Here is a 23,312-nt window from a genome sequence, read left to right as displayed (position 1 = left end):
ATACCCTCAGACAATTAATCTTCATTTCAGTGAATTTAGATCTATATGCATTCCTATATTTCTGTATAAATGTGTATTCGTATTATCCTCTCATAATTATTTTGACTCTCACGGATTTTATTGTTTATTGATAGATTTTCATGGGTAAATAAAAATGTCCATAATCATTTACATATTACTGTACATTTGTTTTTTTTTTAGTTTTTAGCTATTGCAAATAAGATTACTTTGAGTATTTATGTACAAATAGCTTGCTTCCTAAGTTTAAGTGGTATTATTGGGGTTGAAAAGAAGTTTCTTCTTAAAACTCTATGTGGTCCTCAATTTAGATATAAGGTTTCTTTCCATTCATTACTGCTGGCTCTATGAATTCATCTCTCTATGAATTCCTTGACAAATACAGTCAGTAACAATGCATATGCACTATAAACATTCTGTATTTGATTCTACATCCTCAGAATTATATGTTTATTAGACATTATCTCTCTTTCAAGTTATCAAAAGCTGAGTTTTCCCCAATTTTTACTACTCTATAAATGTGAATTGCTATAACGTTATCTGTGTCAGTGTTCATAAGCTTTTTATCAAGATGAAGAACTGGAGGCAGCTTAGCTCTACAAGGAGATGAGGATTGTTGGCTTACAGTTCTGAAGGCTTGGGTAGCCACATTGGTTTGTTTATTCTTTCATCAGGATGGTGGATGGTAATGGTGTGGTTTGTGCAGAGAAAGGATTGCACGGCAAATCAAGAAACAGAAGGTGGCTGGGCCCAACACAGGCTTTTAAAATCAAGCTGTCAAGAAAACTGCCTTTCATAAGTCTCTAATGACCTAAGGACTTTTCCACCAGCCCCACCTCCAAAGCGCCATAATTGAATTGTTTTTCCCTCTTAGTGCCGTTAACTTATGACTTTGGAGTTTAAATTTCTGCAAGAGTTTGTGGACCAATCATAGTCAAATTCGAGTGTTGTCCAATTTTTGAGAGCAGAAAATCATACACATTGAAGTTGCTTCTAAAAAGATAGCACTAAACTATAAAACTAAAATTAGATACAACATTGACTATTTATATTGAGAAAATAAGTCACAAAATAACTTAAAATTAAATGAAATTGAAATACCAGAATGATGGAGCATTTCAAAACAACTTTTTGCAATTTTGATTTTTTATTATTTGAGAGGTGGAGTTACAGACAGAGTGCAGCCAGGCCACCAACTGAGGCCCATATGCGATGTTGGCTGGCAGGAAGTGGCTTAGCCTACCATGCCACAGCACTGGCCCTATTTATCAATTTGAGAGAAAAGCAGGGAGGGATATGGGAGAAGAAAGGCATAGCAGGGCGGAGGGAGAGACATCACATCTTCTGATTTGCTTCTTAAATACATGGCTAACGGTGGGCCAGGGGCAGAGATTGGAGCCAGGAATGCGATTCATGTCTTCTATGAGATAGCACGAACCCAATGAGCTTTCAACACTGTCTGCCTAGATCTACATTAGCAGTAGACTGTAGCCCAGAACGAGAGCTGGATATCAAACCCAAGCTCTCTACTGTGGGATGTGGGTGTCTTAACCAGCATCTTAACAGCCAAGTGAAATTCCTGTCTCATGTTTCTTTTTTTTTGTAAGGCATATTTTAATTGATCAATTTGGTACAGTGCTATAATAAGCATCATTTTCACTTTATGATTATTTTATATTAACCTGCTGTCACTTCGATTTTATACAATCTATACTTCACAAAGCAGTAATTTTGCACAATGTCATTAGAAAAATCTACACAATAGTAAAGTAGTTCTCATTAAATATTTATAGACATTAGGTGAAAATATAGTTTCTATTTGACCTGGAACTGAGATTCAGGAAAATGCATAAATAGAGAGTCTCTAATCTCAAGGCATATTCAGAGATATATGTTTTTTCACTTTGATTAGATAATTTTAAAATACTACACATCCATTTACAATACCATTTTATGTTTATTCTGATCATTCTTTTTTATCCTTTATTTCCTTATTATACTAACATGGAAACTTGTTCACAAAACCAATAAATACAATTTTATCTAGCTATATGACTAATCTAATATAAATATAGGTGCTATAATAACTGTGAACATTTGCCAGAGTTAATCCTGTCCTATTCAGCTTTCCTACACACAATGAAAAAATCAACATCTGTAGAACAGTAATTTCAACAACAAGAAAAGTCAAGCCCTTAATATTAGTCTTCTCTGCTGTAGCCTGGGAAAGCAATAGAGGATAGCATAAGTTCTTGGACCCCTTTACCCACATGGGAGACATGGAGGAGGCTCCTGGATCCTGGCTTCAGATGGGTGCAGCTCCTGCTAATGTTGTCATCTGGGAAATAAACCAACAAATGGAAGACCTTTCTCTCTGTATATGCCTCTTCCTCTCTGTAACTCTACTTTTCAAATAAATAAATAAATAATTAAAAATATATTCATTAAATAAAAGTTAAAAAAATAGTAATCCTTATGTTAGAAACTTGTAAAGGCACACTGGAAAAAATGCTGTTACTATCTAGTTCAATTACATTTATACTAATTAAACCATAACTGATAAAATTGCATGGAATTTGGGACCAGAAGGTTCTAACTGGTATAGAAACTTCTTGGTTTTTTACTAATAAACATAAGTTATTTACCTTTTCTTACATATTTAACCCTGTTATTATGAGAATAATGAAAAAGTACAGATAAAATATAATGTCTGTCATGAATTTATGTGGTTAATAAATGAAAATTATTATCACAGTTATCACTTTTATAACTTTAAAATAATAAGCATATATTTCAAATCTAATTCATATTATAAACATTTGTGATGATATTATTATATTAAACATTAGTCTGTTTAAATATATAAACGTCTTTAGCACAATGGAAAAGGAATTGAAATGCACCCTAAATTTAATGAATAGTTCATTTGAAAAATTCAACCAAAATCTACGTTCAAAATTAAAACCTATTTAAAATTGCTAATTTTTTGTTTGTTTTGTTTTTGATTATTGACATTAAGAACTAGATTTTTGGTTTTAGCTCTAAAAGTAATCAACTGTCATTAAGTGGGAAATTCTTAGAAAATGTGGAAGGTGTAGTCACAGAACCAATGAACAATGCTTGTAGAAATGAACTAAGGAACAAGATTTCTAGGGAAATATGAGAATGAAGGGGATGCAATCAGAAATTCAAGGTTGGAGTAGATGACTGCCATTCCTTTGTATTTGTTGCAACTTAGTCAAAATTTAAATTCAATACAGAGAGTAACTGATCCTTCTAGTTTGTCTTACCACAGGTGCAGTGATAGATTATGGCTCCAAGATCAAACTGGAGAAATACTTCCAGAATAGGAAATGGCATGCACAACAGATTGCCAGAGTAAATCCATGCATCAACTGCAACTCATCCCAATCTGGTCTCCTCCAGCAGTTTTATCCAAACTGCTGTCTCCGTCTCTTTTCACCATATTAACTCTCCTCACTACATCAGGTTACTTAAGCAGATTTTCTTATGGTTAACCTTTCGACAGGTACGTTATATGAAGTGAATCAAGAGATTATTGAGATGGGAATAACTGTTAGCATAAATCCATGCAGTCACTATTATAGCTGAGTAACTTCTAACCACAATACTAAACCTACTTAACAACACATTGTGTGCAATTCTCAGTTTACTGAATTATAATAAATTGATTTACTTTCTAATAGTTCATCTTTATTTTCTCCTAAACATTTGGCTACAATACTTTAAGATCTCACAAAGCAAACAGCAAGTGATCAGAACATAGAAATCTTGAAGGATTTCATAGGGATTCATGATCGTTTGTAGACCTGATCAGTTTATAGGAACTTATGTGAGACAGAATCTGTCCTCTTTAGTTTGGGCACAATTTTCCATTTTCTTTTCTATTTTTCCCCCTAAAGATTTATGTATTTATTTGAAAGTCAGAGTTACAAAGATGGAGAGACAGAGAGAGAGAGTATCTGCCATCTGCTGGTTCACTCCCCAGATGGTTGCAATGGCCAGGATTGGGCCAGGAAGTAGCCAGGAGTTTTATCCGTTGTCTCACTCATGGGTGGCAGTGGCCCAAACGCTTGGACCACCTTGTACCACTTTCCTCAAGTCATTATCAGGGAACTAGATTGGAAGTGGAGCAGGTGGGACACAAATTGGTGCACCTATATGGGATGCCAGTGTCGCAGATGGCAACTTTACACACTATGAGACAACACTGATCAACTTTCCACTTTCTCAGTCCATGTAATTATAAGATCCAAGACTCCTGGATGGCATCAGTTTGTGACAGAACAACCATAAAATATACCAGCAATGATGTTACTTAATATTAACGACTTCTGGTAAGTGCACCTTGGAGATGGACCTGAGTTCCTCCTGATCAGTGCTTTCCTTTGTGTTCATGCTCCATATGGATCAGACGCATTTTCAGGCACGTGGACTTCTTAGCATATGAGTGATTCTAGGCTGATCACTGCCACACTTCATAAATTGCTCTGTGAACTGAGCAACCTATTAGGTTCAAAAACTTGACCCAGAGTTTTCATTATACCTAACAAAATTTTAGCTTACACAGCTGTCATAAAATGAAAGAAGTGATATTTAGTGAAAGGTCTCTTAGGCCCCTGGAGGCTAGGGTTGCTCTGATGTGATCGCATGGTGATTCCAGAAAAAAAAAAAATTGCTGTAAAATTGATAAACCTGGCCCCTCAAGCTGTATCTCCTTGTTGGCTCACCATGTGACCCTTCCTCAACAGACACTCAGCTATCTGGCATTGACCATGGTCTCTTTGTCAGAGCCAGAGCCTGTACCATACCACTTGGAATTTGAATCTTTTTTTTTTTTCATTCTTAGCCTATGTCAGTATTTCTTTATTGTAACAAATAGTAACATATATACATATATAAAGCATTTATAAGATGTAACTTTTTACATAATTACTTTTGTTACTGAAAAATTATCTAATATATCTTATGTGTCAGGAATTAACAAGTGATAGACAAATCCAAACTCTTTAATTTTAATTAAACTATGACTAAATTATTATATCCTTCAGAGCTTTCATATGAAATATCTACATCTGTTTAAGAAGTACTCGCTAAGAGTGCTAGAGGGATTTTTGAGATAATGGGTCTCCTCAGTGTCAATGAATGACACTTAGTAGCCCAACAGCAGGAGGCAGGAGCAGAGAATGTTTGAATGATTATTCTGTATTCTACAACTGAAAAGGCATTGCTCCTACAGAAGCTTTATGAGATAAAATATCTTCATAGTAAGAAAGTAAGTAAAAGAGTACATGCTTTAAAAAACCTTTAGCTACAGGAGAGATTTCTAGATCACAATACAGTTTCATTAGTTTATTTTATTTACAGTGCTGACATTATGAGATAATTCTAACTTTTACTGAATCATGATCCAGAAACTGTGCTTATTACCTCATTACTAAAATGAGTCCTCATAATTTCTAATCATTCCCATGCAATACTGAGGCTGATATTAAATTTCAGCAAATAATTGTCCCGTTGTCGGCTTCCCAATCCTCAGCAACTGGCTAGGAAGCCAACGACGGGTTCAACAAAGGAGACTGAGAAGACTCAGGTACACACCTTTACTATAGCATCTAGAGGGAGAGACTGCTCAGCCAAACTCCTGCTGGCACAAGGCACTATGGACCAGGAGAATCCCCGCGGGCACAAGGCACTACAGACCTGGGAGAGAGGCTGAGCAACCTCTGCTTTACAGCATCTGAGGGTCCAGTTATATACAGTTTTTGAAGGGCAACCCTGCCCCTGCCCCTGCCCCACCCTCCTAGGCCCTGTAGTCCTAGTAGAAGGGTTACATAATTGTAACAACTGTCTGCAGTTAGGCCATTTCCTCTTGCACTGCAGCTTAGAGTGCAGCTTCTTCTCCTTCGTAATTCCCTGACACCCATGATGGTCCTAGATAACCAGGTATTCATTGAATAAAATGTGCTCAGGAAAATACAGCAAGTTGAGTGGAAGAGAAGGACTAAGACAAATTTTTGTGAAAATCTATGTTCTCAACCATGTTTTACTATTTTCATCATTGTTTTTATAGCCCCTGCTTCAGAGATAAAAGCTGAGATTTATGTTTTTACAATACTTACACACAAAGTAACTGAAGTCAAGCTAAAAACAAAGTCAGTGAGATATACTAAAAAGAGTCAAAAATAGTTTTCATAAAAAATTCTTCTTAGAATTAATAAACAAATTTAGCAAAATTTGCATATCAAATCAATATGTAATAATCTTGTTTCTGCACAATACAAATCTGAAAAGAAAATTAAGAACCAATCCATTTATACTAGCATCAAAAGAATAATTACTTAATAAAAAAATTAACCAAGGAGACATGAGACTCTTAAACTGAAATTACAAAATATTTACAAATTTATAGACACAAATAAAGGGAAAGATAATCTGTGCTCATGGTTCGAAAATATAACTTTGGTAAGATGTTAATATCTCTGCAAAGTATCTACGGATTTAAGGTAAACACATCAAAATACAAGTGTTTTTTATTGAAATGCAAAATAAAATTTTAAATATATATGGAACCCCCAAAAACCTCAAATAGTCAACACAAAGTAACAAAACGACAGTTCTCACATGTCCTTGTTCTTTTTTTGTTTGTTTGTTTGTTTTGTTTTTTGACAGGAAGAGTTAGACAGTGAGAGATAGAGAGAAATGTCTTCCTTTTCTATTGGTTCACATCCAAATGGCCACTACAGCTGGCGCACTGTGCCGATCCGAAGCCAATAGCCAGGTGCTTCCTCCTGGTCTCCCATGCGGGTGCAGGGCCCAAGCACTTGGGCCATCCTCCACTGTCTTCCCAGGCCACAGCAGAGAGCTGGCCTGGAAGAGGGGCAACCGGGACAGAATCCGGTTCCCAACCGGGACTAGAACCCAGGGTGCCAGTGCTGCAGGTGGAGGATTAGCCAAATGAGCCATGGTGCTGGCCCTTGTTCTGTTTCTTAAAGACTTATTTAATTATTTGAAAGGTAGAGAGATTTTCCATCCACTGTTTGACATCCCAAATGGCTTTAACAGCAGGAATTCCATCCAATTCTCCCACAAGGTTGGCAGAAACTCAAGCACTTGGATGATCTTCCACTGCCTTTATAAAGCTCACAAGCAGGGAGATGAATCCAAAATAGAGCAGCTGGGACAAGAACAAGCACTCCAATATGCAATGCCAGCATCACAAATGGTAGCTTGACCTGCTGTGTCACAAATTCAACCCTGTTATACTTTCTTATTCTGAACTTGCAACAATATTATAATAATCAAATGTGTATTGCTGGCATGCACAGACCAATGAAATAGAACAGAACATAGTTCCCAGAAATAAATCTTTGCGAATTGTAAATCTGGCAAGCAGAGAATATCCAGAATCTATAAGGTAATACAGTTCTGCAACAAAAGCAAACAGCCTGATTAAAAAATGGACAAAATAGGCAGACACTAGCTATAATGGTTAAGATGCTTCTGGGTACACCATCTTCCAAATGATGGGGCACAATCCAATTATCAGCTCCTCTGTCTCCTATTCAGCATCCTGCTAAAGGGCACTCTGGCATGAAGTATGTGGATGGCTCAGGTAGTTGGGTCCTTGTCCCAAAAGTGTGAGACTTTAATTGTGTTCTGGACTTGGCTTTGGCCTGACCCAGTCTGTTTCTTGCAAACATTTGTGGGATCACCCTGAGGATGGTCTCTCTGCCCTCCCTCTCGCTCTCTCTCTGCACCCCTCCCCCATCCCCTTTCAAATAAATTGAAAATAAATTTTAAAAGTTTTAATTAGCTAAGACTTGAATGAACATCCTAAAGAAGACATATAAATTATCACATGAAAGGATGCTCAATATCATTACAGAAAAGTAAATCAAAAAAACAATGAGACCCTCACCTCATACCTGTTCAACTGTGTAATATCAAAATATATTTGGTGTCCGTAAGCAATAACTGAAACCCACATGAGCTCCTGATGTTAAGGTAACATCATATAGCCACTGTGGGAAATAGAATGGAATTTCCTTAATTAAAAAATCTACTGTGACTATATAGCTCAAAATACTGAAGACAGGTGTGCTGATGATTGTGCGTTCATATTTATAGCAAAATTGTTCACAATGACAAAGATACCACCCAAGTGTCCAGAGACAGATGAAACAATGTATAAAATACACTTTTCACATACTATGAAATAATATTCAGCTTTCAAAAATTCTGATATATGCTACAACATAGTAGCTAGATATGCTAGCTACTTTATATGCTAGCTACTAGATATGCTAGTAGCTAGACATGCTAGATAACCCAATCACAAAAGCATAAACTTTGTATGCTTCCAATTACAAAAGGTCTCTAAATTAGTCAAATGCATTAGAACCAGTATGTGGAGTGCTGGTTGCTAGGGATGGAAGAAAGGCAGAATGGGGAGTTATTGTTTAATTAATGGGAAGATGAAAACTGTTCTGGGAATAGATTACAGTGATGGTTGCACAATGATGTGAATATGCTTAGTGCTACTGATGTGTATGCTTACAATGGAAAAATGGTAAGTATATGCTATATAAGTCTTTCACAATTTTAGATAGGTTAAAAAGAAATCTAGAACATTGGGGAAAGGAAAATTTAAATTCCCATTTCATTATTTAAAAACTCTTACTTTGAGCAGTTGGTTAAAAGGTTATGTTTTCATTTTATCTGAAAATTAAAGTGAGGCTAATCTGTACCTCTCTACCCCTCAAAGCTGTGGGAGGCTTTCTTTCAATAATATATGAAGTCACTTAACATAGTGCCTGAGTTACCACAGATATAAGCCAGTAGCTGCAACGACCATCATAAACCGTGCATGTTGCATCAACATTTTGATGGGTGACTATTTTTTTTAAACTTTTATTTAGTAAATATAATTTTCCAAACTACAGTTTATGGATTACAATCGCTTTTTCCCTCCATGACTTCCCTCCCACCCACACTCCTCCCATCTCCTGCTCCCTCTCCCATTCCATTCACATCAAGATTCATTTTCAATTATCTTTATATACAGAAGATTGATTTAGTATATATTAAGTAAAGATTTAATCAGTTTGCACCCACACAGAACATAAAGTGTAAAATACTGTTTGAGTACTAGTTATAGCATTAATTCACATTGGACAATGCATTAAGGACAGAGATCCTACATGAGGAGTAAGCACACAGTGACTCCTGTTGTTGACTTAGCAATTTGATACTCTTGTTTATGGCGTCAGAAATCTCCCTAAGCTCTAGTCATGAGTTGTCAAGGCTATGGAAGTTGAGTTCGCTGACTTCGATCTTATTTAGACAAGGTCATAGTCAAAGTGGAAGTTCTCTCCTCCCATCAGAGAAAGGTACCTTCTTCTTTGATGGCCCATTGTTTCTACTGGGATCTCACTCACAGAGATCTTTCATTTAGGTGTTTGTTTGTTTTGTTTTTTTTTTTTTTTTTTTTTTTTTTTTTTTTTTTTTTTTTTTTTGCCAGAGTGTCTTGGCTTTCCATGCCTGAAATACTCTCATGGGCTCTTCAGCCAGAAACAAGTACCTTAAGGGCTGATTCTGAGGCCAGAGTGCTGTTTAGGACATCTGACATTCTGTGAGTCTGCTGTGTATCCCACTTCCCATGTTGGATCATTCTCTCCCTTTCTTATTCTATCAGTTAGTATTAGCATACACTAGTCTTGTTTGTGTGATCCCTTTGATTCTTAGACCTATCTCACTAGTTCAAGTGATCAATTTCAATTCACAATTGATCACATTGATGGGTGACTATTGTAATGAAAGCTCATTTAAACGCCTTTAATAATTAAAATATGTTAATTACACAAATATCAATTTGTAATTAAATTATCAAATTCCAGCACTGAAAAGTCTTAAGACTAATTCAACACATATGTTATTCACCAAATATAATACTAAGCAAAATCTTGAAAGTTGCAGCGTAAGTAACAATTATATCTCTTGCTCACTTGCCACTTTTGGACTGTGAAAGACCTGAAATAAAGATCAGGACTGGTGAAATTTATTGAGTATCTATCTTGGGAAACCTTGCACAGCCTAAGCAAGAGAGGTTTCTTAGAGTTCAGAGGTCATAACTACAAGTAACATAATCATCATCAATAGAGTAAGATTTTTTGTTTTGTTTGTTTTGTCATTTTAAGGGACAAATACCAGTTCTATAGACACATGATCAACATATAAGTTTTATTTTCTTTCTTCTAGTTTCATACCCTGGGTTCTTTTACTCTGTTAAGCTTCACTGTGATGATAAATGTAAGTAATTCATACAGAGGAAACACAACTGGAAAGCATTTAGCTCAGTTAATGGCACTTAGTAAGTCTTCCATTTTTTATTATGATGTTGATTATAACTATCATGACTCATAAGGTCTATTGTCTTAGAAAATGACTGGAGACTGTTTAATTCCAGATGAACAGAGCCAACTCATCATTGTTGGGCATTGGATCTAAACTGTTGAAACTAAGGTTGTGACACAGAGGAGTACTTAAGCCCAATATAGCTGTTCTGTGGAGGCGTAACCTAGCTGGTATGACATGATTCGCAGTAGGTTATAGAACATCAATATACACAGAGCTTCCATCAGGCAGATTGAAGGCAACAATGTTTGTTAAATCTGAAATTGAAGACCATGAAAATAAGTGATGTAAAAGTCAATTGTTAGGAAGTCAGAGATAGTGTGGCAGGCAATCTCAAGAAAGCCCTGGTATCAAAATGGTATTCCATCAAAGTCTTTTGTTAAGGCTGGGAAAATGAAATTCTTTGTTGTAGTTTATGTTCCCCCAGTATGTGACCTAGAGAGAATGAAATACGAAAATGGTCTATATCAAAGGAGCATCAAACCACAGAAAAGAGGAGCAGAAGTGAAGTCAGTCGGTAACATATACTATTTTTTTTTTTTTTTGGACAGGCAGAGTGGCCAGTGAGAGAGAGAGACAGAGAGAAAGGTCTTCCTTTGCCATTGGTTCACCCCTCAATGGTGCACCTCACTGACCTAAGCCAGGAGCCAGGTGCTTCTCCTGGTCTCCCATGCGGGTGCAGGGCCCAAGCACTTGGGCCATCCTCCACTGCCTTCCCAGGCCACAGCAGAGAGCTGGCCTGGAAGAGGAGCAACCGGGACAGAATCTGGCACCCGGACGGGGACTAGAACCCCAGGGTACCGGCCCTGCAGGCTGAGGATTAGCCTATTTAGCCGCAGTGCCGGCAACATTTACTATCATGTCAGCTATTCTGTGAGCAACTGAGCTTTAACTCTTGGGAACAGTGTCAAACCCTCCCCCTTCATGATGTAAATGAACCAGTGTTTGCACACCAAGTATTTGTAGAACTGTTGGTGGCAGAGAAAAAACGCCTATCACAGCTTCAGAGAAAGAGAAAGCCCTCAGGCAACATGTTGGAGGTAGAAGGTGGTCCCGATAGAGAAACACAGTAAAGGGTTCACAGCCCGGGGGAAACCACTACAGAACTTCATCTTCCACATACCCATGGGTATCATATCCCCCCTGCTTAGAAGCAAACCTGCTGTGTGCTTAAAATACTTATTCATTTAGATTTCAATTTTAACTATTTTTTTAACATTTTGAAAGTAGTTTCTATTCTCCATGTCATTCTAGGAAAACTTTACATTTTCTACACATATGGGATCCTTTGTCTGAAACTCCTGGGTCGAGCGGCTTTGGAAATTCAGACGATGTTGAACTGTGAAAGGACAGTGTAATTCATATCCTGGTTACTGACTAACACTCCAGTGAGGTTTGGAGCAGCCCTCTGTAATCAAATATAGTATCTCTTCTGTCATGTGAATGATATCATTGAGTAGGACTTACTACTGCATAAATAAAGACTGCACAAAGCCTCACATCACTGCAGGTCAAATGGGTGCTGAGCGGAGATGCAACTTGGATGGACCCGCTGTGGAGGTGACTCCAGAAGAAGCCCCCGACTCTGATTTCACTTAGTCACTAAAAGGAAAAAACGAGGATAGGAAGGGAACATCCAGGTGGCCAAGAATCAATGAATGCTTCCGAAGCAAGAAGCAGCTATCCCGGAAAAGAAACAGCGGAGGAACCTCTGCTAATAGCATCCCCAGCTTTTAAAGGTTCTCTGCGAACTGAGACCTGCAGGATTGTCTCTTGGCCAAGTCACCAAAATGACATTTCAGGGCCATCGACGTTGTTGTTGCTGTTTTTTTTCTTTTTCAAATGCCAACTGAAGGTATAAAGTTGGATTTCAATGAAATGTGGAGTTTAGGAATTTTGAAGAAGTGATAACTACACTGCACTTATGTGTTAAACCTACATATCTACTTTGCAAAAATTCATCAGCTTAAATTCTCTCTGTTTTGATTTTTATAATATTTATAGAATTATTTTCTAATTTAACATCTAAATTTTAACATTTTTCCATATCCATTTCATAAATACCTATTTCATACTTACACATACATACTATTTTTTGTGAAAGCAGTGAAACTAATATCACTTGCTCTGTGTTTCAAGCCAAGAATCACAAAGTGAGAAAAGAAAGGTATATCATTATATACAGTATATAAGTTAACACTGACATTTATGACTATATAACAACTACTATGCAATCCACACTTTTTTAATGATTTCCACATATGAAAGAAAATGTGTGGAATTTATCTTTCTGTATCTTGTTGATTTCATTTAGTATAATGATCCCTAGTTCCATTCGTTATGTTGCAAATGCAAGGATTCTGATCTTTTTTTTTTTTATCTCTGGGGAATATTCCACCCCTAGATTGAGAAATATACATTGAGAAAATAGTATAGGGGCCAGCACTGTGCCAGAGTAGGATAATCCTCCACATGCAGTGCTTGCATCCCCTATGGGTGCTGATTCTAGTCCCAGCTGCTCCTCTTCCAACCCAGCTCTCTGCTATGGCCTGGGAAAGCATAGAAGATGACCCAGGTGCTTGGGCACCTGCACCTGTGTGGGAGACAGGGAAGAAAATCCTGGCTCCTGGCTTTGGATTGGTGCAGCTCTGACCTTTGCCCCCATTTAGGGAGTGAACCAATGGAAGGAAGACCTTTCTCTCTGTCTCTTCCTCTCACTCTCTGTGACTCTACCTCTCAAATAAATAAATAAAAAAGAAAATAGTATATTTTCTTAATACAATCATCCATTGATGGACATCACTGTTGATTCCATATTGTTGCTATTATCAATTGGGCTGCAATAAGTATGGTAGTTGAAATATCTATTTAGTATGTAAATTCTACTTTCTTTGCATATATTCCCAGAAATGGAGTGCTGGGGTGTATGGTCAATATTTTTTCTTTTTTTGCTTTTTGAGTATACTTCATACTGTTTTTCATAATGACTTTACTAATTTGCATTCCCAGAAACTGTATTTTATGGTTCCCTTTTCTTCACATTCTCACTTAAACCTTTTTTTTTTTTTGACTTTTGATAATAGTCAATAGTTATATATCATTGTGGTTTTTATTTGCATTTCTCTGCTGGCTAATGATGCTAGCATTTTTTTTCAGGTTTGTTGGCCATTTGTATTTCTTCTTTTGAAAAATGTCTATTCATATCCTTTACCCATTTCTTAACTGGATTATTTGTTTTGTTGCTGACTATCTCAGTTTTAATTATATGCAAAATATAATCTTTAGAGCAGTGTATCTCAAACTGTTTTTAGTGTTGTTCTCTTCCTTTACTAACCTATTCAATCAATTTTCCTAATTCCTACCCACTGAATAATATCCAAGACACACTCTGTTATCTGTTTATATTCTGTGATTTGTTGGAGAACGTCAAAGCATTATATTATCTAAAATCTTGTGTCCCTACTCCCAAGGGTCAATTGCTGTCTCTTTAATGTACATATATCCATCTTCAAAACTAATGTCTGAGAATTCAAAAATTTGCCAATGCGACAATGTGAAATGAAACACACTTGGTATCACTTAATATATTTTTGTAAAACAAAAGCAGCTTAGGAGAGAGCACTGTGGCTTAGCAAGTAGAACCACTACCCATCAATCATGCTGGCATCTCATAGCGGAAACACTTCGAGTCCAGGCTGCTCCACTTCTGACCCAGCTCCTTCCTAACGGCCTGGGAAAGGCCATGGAAGATGGAACAAATGCTTGGGCCCCTGCACCCATGTAGGAGACCTGAAAGAAACTCCTGCTTCTAACATTTGCCTGGCCTAGCCCTTCCCATTGTGATCTTCTGGGAGTGAACCATTAGATGGAAGAGCTCTCTCTCTCTCTGTCTCTCCCTCAATCAAAGTAACTCTGACTCTCTAATAAATAAATCTTATAAAAATTCTAAAATACTAATAATTAAGCAGTTTAATAGTGTATTTATAGAAATATCCTTGAAGAATCAGATGAGCTTTTTATTATTAATATACAAAATGAAGGAGGAGAATTAAGTACTTTGGAACTTTTATTTGTTTAAGGCTTTGGATATTGATATCTACTATCACAACTAATATTTTGAAAAATGTTGTGTGAAAATGAGGATGGCCTGAGATTCTCTGAGGAAAAAATATAGATTGAGAGAAAAAAATGTGTCTCAAAAATGAAAGAGGGGCTTTATTGTGGTGCCACCTGTGTTGCAGGCATCACGTATGGATGCCATTTTGTGTCCCAGCTACTCCACTTCTGATCCAGCTCCCATTGGTATGCCTGGCAAGACAGCAGAAAATGGCACCAGTGCTTGGCCTTCCACGCCCATGGGAGAACTGGGTGGAGTTCCTGTCTTCAGCTCATCCCAGCCAAGGTATTGCAGCCATTTGGTAAGTGAACCAAGGGATGGCAGATAGATCTCTCTCCTTCTCCCACCCCCCTATATGTAACTCTGCCTTTCAGATAAATAAATCTTTTTTTTTTTTTAAATGAGAAGTATGGTAGTCTTCTTGGAATTGTACCTATGAAATGCATAAAAGCTATTCTCTATATATTAATTAATTTTAAATGAAAAAATTCTGAACATTTGGAACTGAGATTTTGCCAGGAGTTGATATGTGATGAATAAGGTTGGGAACTTCACATCAGAAGTTGTATCTTGGATTGGCTAGCTTAGTATTTTTCATCTTCTCCAAACACACTTCCTCTTATCTGTAAAAGGAGAGTGAGGATTGCTTCAAGCATAGGTAGTGTCCCCAAATGAGCAAGTCTGTGTTAAAATATTATGCATGTAAAAATGTAAAAGTATAAATACTCATTGAATTATATCAAAAATAATTGTTAGATTTACATTCAGAGTAAGTTGAAATTAAAAAAAAAATCTGAAAACCACAGTAATACTCATGAGCATTTTCAAACTTATTTAAGCCAAGCATTCTTTCCTTAACTATTTGTGATTTTAACATTGCATATTTAATTTTAGTTAAACTTATAGCTTATCCATTTCTAATAATTATAAGAAATATTTGTAACTATTTTATTTTGATTCATAGAATTTTGCTGACTAAACAAAATTTAGAAAGAATTGAAGCTATCTGAATAACTAAAGTCTGAGATTTTTTTCTGGCTAAGCTTGCACTTCTGCAAAGTCTGAAGTTTTAAATAGATAACTAGTTAATGTATGAGCCATTTTCTAGATTTAGCTGAAGGTCTAAAGTAAGTTTTCTCCTTGAGAATCTCTGGAAGGACTTTTCTCCCTATTATTCCAAGGTCTCTTTGAAAAGCTGCAGTTGGCAGAGTGGAATGTGGGATGACAGCTCCCCTTCCTTTGAATTATTTCAGCATTCTTCTATCATAGTAGATGCTCAGTGTATCATAATGGTTTGTTTATTTTCCTGTCTCTCGTTAGATAGAAAGCTGCTAAGAAAACATTTTCCATCCAACCTCTAAGTCACTGCTTGTGAATACACTCCGTATTTTTTAAATTAAATTGAACAACATTTGGTACCTTGTTGCCCAACATCTTACATGGCATTTGGTGCAGTTAGTGTACTTATTTTTTATTTCACTATTGTTTTGTACAGTTCTTGAAGTATTCAAGCTATCATTTAATTCCCTGATTGGCATGGAGTGAGCAAAGATAATTGGGGACTTGTGTGGTAGATGGTGCAAGGGATCATCATTATTGTTTCCATGTAGAGTCAGTCACATACTTAATTTTCTCATGGCTAGGCTCCGGCAACACAGATCTGGTAGCTACCAGTAATCCTTACTAAGTGAAAGAAAGAGGAAAAGAAATGAGTGAAATGTGGGCCAAGTGGGCACAATTCTTAGTAGTAGATTCTAAGATTTTGATGTCTATTGGGGATTGAGATAAGGGGATATTTATTTGGCAAAATTTCTAAACAATTACAGTTAAGATTCAAACTATAAATTGCAAGTTCAAAAATATCAAAATTAGAAGCAAAATACCTGTGACAAGGCACACACGCTCCCTCACTCAGTGTCCATACGTGTGACAGTATCTGAGGTAGACACACAAAAAATTCCATTGATATTAGTGTCATCAATCAAAGGTCATCAGCTATCCTATGGAAAGTGATCATAGTTATTAATTCCTGTTTTCTGCACTGACATATAACTCCTCATTATTATAAATCATATATAGTCAGTGTTATTTGAAATGTACACCAGCTGATTACATAGTTTTTCTCTTGGTGATTGTGCAATATTTTGGATTAGCAAGTCTGGGCTTCATTTGGAGGTAGTTTGTCCACTGATAACTGATAATTTCTGAGTCAAGTTCCTTGCTTTCTCCTTATCCACTCCAGGCTCAGGAGGAATACTTTTGCGTTCATTCTTTTCTTTTTTAATTTGAAAGTCTTTTTTATTTGAAAGTCAGAGTTACAGAGAGGCAGAGGCAGAGAGAGAGAGAGAGAGGTTTCCATCCTCTGGTTCACTCCCCAGATGGCTGGCAAGGGCCAGAGCTGTGCGGATATGAAGCATGTGGGCACAGGAGCCCAAGGATTTGGCCATCCTCCACTGCTGTCCCAGGCCACAGCAGAGAGCTGGATTGAAAGCAGAGCAGCGGGGACTAGAATCGACACCCATACAGAATGCAGGCACTGCAGGCAGCGTTCCACCTGCTGTACCACAGCACCAGCCCTGCATTCAGTCTTGAATCCATATAATCTTTCTGCTATTTTTAATGAAACATGTGTTTGCTTTCTTTCAATATGATTTTACACAAGTTGCCCTTTCATCCCTTGACAGAAGATAAGGAAGGGGTAGGTATCCGCTGAAGGGGAGAGTCATCTCTGCTTGTTTAGTTGTCTCCAGCACTATTACACATGTGCATCGGTCACTGGGCTACTAGCACTCTCCTGAATTATCAAAGTCGAGATTAAGGTAAGGATCAAAGTTTTAACTCCTGTCTCTACTCTATGTGGCAAAACAAGTGACCTGACGTGCTTCTGCGTTGCCCCTACCACCAAAGAAGCATCAGCCTAGGGTGGAGAGGAGGTAGGAGAGTGGCCCACTCATAGGAGACCTAAACATACTGATGCTTAAGGATTATCAAGACATGGGTTCTAAAATTAATACTAGTAATACCATTGTGCAAAAAATGCCCTCATTTAAATATTGCAATTATTATTTGTATTTGAGGGAAAGACAGACCGAGAGCTTCTATATGCTGGTTGACTTCTCCAATTTCCACAGTGGCAGGGACTGGACCAGGCTGAAAACAGGCTGGAAACTCAATTCACATGTCCCGCATGGGTGATAGAGACCAAATTACTTCAGTCATCACCTGCTGTCCCCCAAAGACTGCTTTAGTTGGAAGCTTAAAGACAAGAGATGGAGCCAGAAACTGAATCCAGGCACTGTGATGTAGGGCACAGTCATATTCACCACTAGGCTGTATGTCCACTCACAGAGTGCAGTTTTGAAACAGAATAGTTCATGGATAGGGTCTCAACTGTTCACAATGTTGAGTAAGTAAGTATTCACTGCAAAAGCAGTACATCCTCCGTCTTCATCCCTACATCAGGTCCTCAACACACAGATAGTTAATAGACAACTACAGATAGTCGGCTTGTGGGAAAAAGTTGGAAATTTAGGTCAAATATATATCATTTTCATTTTCTGACAGGTTTTTCTTCAACAAAGCTTAGAATTATGGGCTTCCTAAATCATCTGGACAGGACTGGAAGGGGACTGTGCTTTCAGGTTTACTTTCTTGGAGACTTTTATTTTTTTCTCTTTATTTTCTTCTGATAAAAGATAATATCATTTTTATGTGTTTAATTTTTCAGGCATTTTGTATTAGTATTACTTTTAAAATATCTAGCAATAACAACTTAATATTTCTCTTTTTCTCCTTATTTCCTTTAAGAAAATGCCTTTTTTATTAATATGTGAGCTTAAGCTCCCATTTAATACACAAACATGAGTTCACTGTTTGTGGAGCTGAAGACCATGCCCTTCCATATATTTTTAGTGTGATTATTGCAATAAATTCTGTTTTGGAAACCATAAAAACACTTGTTATTTGTATTACTGCCTATGCATTTAGATGTGGCAGTGTTTCATGATTTGTGATTATTTATTTCCATGTTTCCATTTCAGAATTTAGCACTGGACAGGTCGCCCTGCAGGACATCATTAGAATTGACCCTGTCATGTACTGTTAACTACACACCTTATTCTCACTGAGGTTGAAAATGAGTGAAAGCCCATGCAAGTGAAGCCTCGGTAACCATGGGTTCATTCTGCATTCCCCATGTCTGTCAAAATAATGCTCAGCTCTCTAGCTTAGTGGCTCTGTTTTGTTTTTGGTCAGATATAATATTTCCTCCAAATTTTTTTTTTACCTCTGACCCAGAAATACCATTTTTAAACTTTTTCACACGTATCATTTCAGAATCCAATAAATCTTTACATAATTTGATTTCCTTTACATAATTTAAAGTTTGTTTTTACCAAATAAAGAGAAGAAGGAAAGAAGTAAAGAAATGAGAGGGTGTCAACAAGTAAGCTCTAATGTTTATTTTTTATTTAATAAACAATCAAGAAATTGGAGCTTTCAGAGCTGTAATTGAAGTATTATTGACTCAAATCCCTTTAGGATTATTGTTTTAGTTCATTTGTTTGCATTTATTTATTTATTTTTTGACAGGCAGAGTGGACAGTGAGAGAGAGATACAGAGAGAAAGGTCTTCCTTTGCCGTTGGTTCACCCTCCAATGGCCGCTGCGCACCGCGTTGATCCGAAGGCAGGAGCCAGGTGCTTCTCCTGGTCTCCCATGGGGTGCAGGGCCCAAGTACTTGGGCCATCCTCCACTGTACTCCCAGGCCATAGCATAGAGCTGGTCTGGAAGGGGGGCAAACGGAGAGAATCTGGCCCTCTGACCGGGACTAGAACCTGTTGTGTCGGTGCCGCTGGGTGGAGGATTAGCCTATTGAGCCACGGCGCCGGCCATTTGTTTGCTTTAATTACAGGAATGCTGCCCAGTTTTCAATTATTTTTATACATATTTGCCTTTACTTTTATATTAAACTGCCAAAATCTAAGTGTTTTATTGTATTTCGTTTGGTATGAAAAAGATGAATATCACATCAGAAAACCACATATATTTATATTTCTTCTAATAGATATTTTAAAGCCAGAGCTACAAGGCGATGTCATTTCTTCCTTTTTCATTTTTTAAAGATTTTATTTATTTATTTGAGAGGCAGAGTTACAGACAGAGAGAGGGAGAGACAGTGAGAGAGGTCTTCGTCCGCTGGTTTATTCCCCAAATGGTGACCACATCCTGAGCTGGGCTGATCTGAAGCCAGAAGCCAGGACCTTTTTCCAGGTCTCCCACGTGGAAGCAGGGACCCACACCCATGGGCCATCTTCCACTGTTTTCCCAAGCCGTTGAGGAAGTGGAGCAGCCGGGACTTGATATGGAATATCAGCACCTTAGGTGGAGAATTAATGTACTATGCCACAGCATTAGCCTCCACGTTTCTTTTTTAACCCTAACTTCTTACTTCAAAAAATGAAATTCTGTTGAAATCTTTACTTAATGTATGCTAAACTGATCTTCTGTATATAAAGAGAATCGAAAATGAATCTTGATGTGAATGGAAGGGGAGAGGGAGTGGGAAAGGGGAGGGTTGCGGGTGGGAGGGACATTATGGGGGGAAGCCATTGTAATCCATAAGCTGTACTTTGGAAATTTATATTCATTAAATAAAAGTTAAAAAAAATTATAAAGAAAAGAAAATTAGGGTTTTCTTAAGGAAAATTGAAAGAATTCCAGTATTTCTAATCAGTTAATTGCCAAAGTTAACCAGCATAATGGGTGTTGACTTTTACAGCAAATTTCAAGTGCTTGTGAAAGAGAGAAAATCACTTTGAGAGACGTCAACTGAGTTTCTGTTTAAATTGCTCTTAGTTGACAAGTTGTGTAGACTAGATCAAGTGCACAAGTGTTGTGGTCTCTAGCGATTTTTACAGTTTCTCACTTTCTTTCACATTGATATGTTGCAAAACACCTTGTAACACATTTCTGATGAACTTTTTAAGTCCCTTGTATGCATGGATTTCAACAATTTTGCAACAAAATAAATTTGTATTTTGCTCCACTTTTCTGTGAACTATTTGAATTACCCATGTGTGCGTGTATACTTATAAAAGTGATGTATGCATATGTATACATAAACACTCACAAACTGAATAAATTATGTAAATAATCATGGACATAGAGAATTACAGAGAAAATATAGAAGAAAGCATTTAGCATGTGAAAGACATCAACAAGGATTTTATAAAAATCTAGATGACTAATAAGCATGTTAAACAAACATTTTTCATATTAGGAAATACATGATTGACAATATTCAAATTGTGTTGCTGGATACATGGATGCATATGACTTAGTAGACAATTTTATGCCTTTTCAGGCCTATAAACTAGTATATTTCTGATGGCAGCTTTGTTGTATGCCTGAAAATGTGATAGATGTATGTTTTTCCACCTAAAATTCTGCTTCTGAGAATTTAACACAGGGAAGAATTAGGTACGTGCACTAAGATGGATTTGCAATGCTGTTTACCGTGCTGTTGTGTAAATAGCCCCAAGTTATATTTTAAAAATCTAAATCATGTAAAGTTGCATAGTGAAATATTAAAAGTGAAGTGAAACTCATTTCCAGTCCATCCTAAGGCTCATATTTATGAATACTTACCAGATATTAGGTATTCTATTTACTAGTCTAGGAACTGGGGTTCTAGTGGTCAGAAGAATGTATTAAAGTGATTAACCTGCTCAGTTTCCTCTTCTGATTGCTAGAGATATGTCCCAGAGGGAAGAAATTCAGTGACCCGATCCAGTATCCTTGTAAACATTTTGAAGTGCAGACCCCCTAAGAATAAAAATGAATGATGTTTGCTTTGGAAAGAATATTTTCATGGAGTGATTGCAGCGGAATGCCACTGGAAAAGACTATTCATAGTAAACAAAATAGAATCTATAAATGTATCAGGCATGAATCCTTAGAAAATGCTAAGGCAGCTGCAACAATGCTTTGATGTATAACATGAGGTTGTAAATATGGTGTTCCTTGTGACAAGTAACCCTTACACCTCACGTAGACCATACGCATAGAATTCTGGATCAGAAAATGTGTGTGTCATCAGAATGGTGGATCCAGGGAGCCACTGTCAGTTGTACATGTCCTTTTGATTTAACCAGGCAGTTGGAGTCTTAGACCCTTGATGCTAAGTGTTACCTTTAATTTGCAAGGGTCTGATTTGAAAACGTATTCCTTTGTGTTTGCTCAACAGAGAACAAAACATTTTCATAAATGAAAGAGTTTCTCTTTCAATGGAGGAACTAGAAAAGAAACGTACGAACAGGTTAAGAAATGGTAAAACTTCAGACACTTTTAAGTGCTAGCACAAATTAAAGCAGAACAATGTGACTGAAGATATTTCTGAGGGCAAAGGGCACTGCTTCAGACAGATGAGTCAGGAAAGGCTTCTCAACAAAGCTGGTATAGCGACCTAAATATTGAGAAAGAGACTGGAGAAACAGCAAGGTACAGGAACCATATGAACATTTGGGGAATGGGTGTCTGATAGATAAAGAAAAGCAGTCTCAGAGTCTGCTGCAGTGGTGCCCAACTTCTTGTTTCGCGGACTCTTTCACACTCAAAAATTATTGAAGACTTCAAATAAATTTTCCTTTTTTGGCTAAAAAATAGTTGCTGTATTAAGAACTCATTTTTCAAAAACATAAAAGTAAATCCTTTACTTATTTTATAAATTCCAGTTTAATTTAATCTTTAATGATGACATTTTCCAAAACAGCAACTACAATAAAAAAAAATGGAGTAGAATGCCATTTTGGTCCATTTGTAGCAATATTTAATTTCCGTTTTAGTTAGGTATCATGAATCATATATATGTATGTATATATTCATATTTTTGCCTTAATCTGTATTATTCATAGTTCATATAGCCTCTGGAAATTTCTAGTTCATACTTGTGAGATAATAGGATTTAGCAGACAGACTTTATTACTATAAAAGTTAGTTTGGAATTGTGGCCCTCTTGAAAGTAGTTTGATAATTCTCAGGGCTTACAAGATCATGGTTCAAATGCAGTAATAGTGAAAATTAGCCTAATGCATTTCAGGATGTGTAGAATACAGTTAGTCTAGGATGACATGCGGGATGAGACGCTGAGGCACTGAGCACAAGGGGGCAGAGACCCAGGCTGGAGCAGGACATTTATGACTATAATATGATGGTGTGGAACTCATTTTTCCCCCTTCTTTCCAAGAAAAGCTTTTGAGAAGAGAAGTGACTTAATATGGTTCATGTTTCAGAAATTCAACTTTGGTAGTTTATGGGGATTTAGAGTAGGAAGTAATGAATAGAAAAGAGATATCAGTTAAATACTAATTTTACCATAGGGAAACAGTAATCCTTGCTAAAGAAATCAACTGTTCGTTTGGTCACACAAGTGTTATGTAAGCACTACAACTTTCTTGTAGGACGTTTATCTCTTGTGCTTAAATTGTACCGACGGACGATGCCTGTCATAGCTGGACTGTGACATTGGTAAGGTCATGGTAACCTCTTCATGCACAAAAAACATTGAGGCAAATACAAGGCAGAGGCTACAGAAGAGAAGACTTGGATAAGAAATCATAGAAAATGGTCACACTGCAGTATCTGAGAAACAGCTGCCCACATGAACACATCTGGGATTCGGTTCAGTTAATACATCTCTTGTTTCCCTTAGCGTCTTTCAGGTGAATGATTATTACATTCA

The sequence above is a fragment of the Oryctolagus cuniculus genome, chromosome 8, assembly GCF_051225735.1.
Source record: "Oryctolagus cuniculus isolate XC-2025 breed Fujian yellow rabbit chromosome 8, ASM5122573v1, whole genome shotgun sequence".
NCBI classification, from domain to species: domain Eukaryota; kingdom Metazoa; phylum Chordata; class Mammalia; order Lagomorpha; family Leporidae; genus Oryctolagus; species Oryctolagus cuniculus.
Note: the sequence above shows the minus strand (reverse complement) of the source record.